This window comes from Sinocyclocheilus rhinocerous, unplaced genomic scaffold (genome assembly GCF_001515625.1).
Source record: "Sinocyclocheilus rhinocerous isolate Xijiao unplaced genomic scaffold, SAMN03320098_v1.1 scaffold433, whole genome shotgun sequence".
NCBI classification, from domain to species: Eukaryota; Metazoa; Chordata; class Actinopteri; order Cypriniformes; family Cyprinidae; genus Sinocyclocheilus; species Sinocyclocheilus rhinocerous.
This window is the reverse complement of record NW_015627897.1, coordinates 478,856-480,527: the sequence shown is the minus strand read 5'-3', so window position 1 is coordinate 480,527 and position 1,672 is coordinate 478,856. Positions and strand designations below refer to the sequence as shown.

The 1,672-nt window shown below is 50.0% G+C and overlaps 1 pseudogene; it reads left to right on the top strand.

The window, feature by feature from the left end:
* Positions 1-1,672, top strand: part of LOC107737011 (elongation factor-like GTPase 1) — a 157,178-nt pseudogene that overhangs the window by 113,615 nt on the left and 41,891 nt on the right.

The window sequence follows — 1,672 nt, the reverse complement described above, 5'->3', positions numbered from 1 at the left end:
GCACTCACTCGTGTAATGGCGGCCACACTAGAGCATGCTCACAAAATGGCGGACACAACAGCGCCCCGTTATGTCACAGCTGCCAATCCTGAATCAAGTCAACTACCAGCTGATCTTCCTGAGTCAAGTCTAGCCACAGCTGATCTTCATGAGGCAAGTCTAGTCACAGTTGATCTTCATGAGGCAAGTCAATTCACAGTTGATCATCATGAGTCAAGTCAAGTCACCGTTGATCTTCATGAGTCTAGTCAAGTCACCGTTGATCGTCATGAGTCAAGTCAAGTCACAGTTGATCTTCCTGAGTCAAGTCAAGTCACAGTTGATCTTCCTGAGTCCAGTCAAGTCACCGTTGATCTTCCAGAGTCAAGTCAAGTCACCGTTGATCTCCCAGAGTCTAGTCAAGTCACAGTTGCTCTTCCTGAGTCAAGTCACGTCTCAGCTGATCATCCCGAGTCTCGTCACGTCACAGCTGACCTTCCAGAGCCTCGCCATGTCTCGTCTGATCTTCCAGAGCCTCGCGGTGTCTCGTTTGATCTTCCAGAGCCCTGCCAAGTCTCATCGGATCTTCCAGAGCCATTCACATCATGTCTGCCAACCCAGAGCCACGTCCTGTTGTGGTTGTCGTACCACAACCCTCCACCATCCTATCAAGGGAACCTGTCATCAAGCGTCAGAGGTTGGCATCCAGCGTGGAGGATCCACCGCTGGTGTCAGCATGCACAGCTGGTATCCCCAAACCAAATCACTCTAGTCCTCCTGCTCATGAACTCATTCCCCTGTCTGCAGCACTTCAGGCCATGGTGTCCGCTGCAGTCTCTTCAGAGGTGGCGGCGCAGGTTGCAGAACCTCCTGAGACGGCGGCACTTGCCTCAGTTCCTTGCGCGGTGGTGGCGCCCAGTGATGATCTCCGTGAACTGCCTGTTCCGGCCGAGGAGGCCATTAATGAACTTTCGTCTGCTCATGTCACGGCTATGGAGGCCGTCTGTGAACTCTCTTCCTGTCCTGTCACAGCTATGGAGGCCGTCTGTGAAGGCCATCTCTGAACTCTTGTCCTGTTCTGAACCAGCCATGGGGGTTGATTGTGAACTGTCTGTCACAGCCAAAAACTCTGCCTTTGAACCCTTAACCCTGCCTGTCATGAGCCCAGAAACTATTAATGCACCCCATGTCCTTCCCGTTAACCCTGTCACTGCCATAAAGATTATTCAGGAACTGTCTGCTTGTTCTGTTTCCCCAAGTGTGTCTAATTCTGAACTATCTGTCTTGCCGGTCTCAGTCAAGGAGTTAAATAATGAACGGTCTGTCCATATAGTGTCAATCCATGAATCTGTTCCTGAATTATCTGTCTGTCCACTAATTTCAAATAATATGTCTGATGAACCTTCTGTCGGTCCTGTTTCAGTCAATGAGTCTGATTTTGAACTATCTGTCTGTCCAATTTCAGTCACTGATATGTCTACCAGTCCAGTTTCAGTTAACACACCCAATTTTGAACTGTCTGCCCATCCAGTTTCAGTCAGTGAGCCTGCTTATGAACTGTCTGCCTCTCCAGTTCCTGTCAGTGAGCCTGCTTATGAACTGTCTGCCCCTCCAGTTTCAGTCAGTGAGCCTGCTTATGAACTGTCTGCCTCTCCAGTTTCTGTCAGTGAGCCTGCTTTTGAACTGTCTGCCT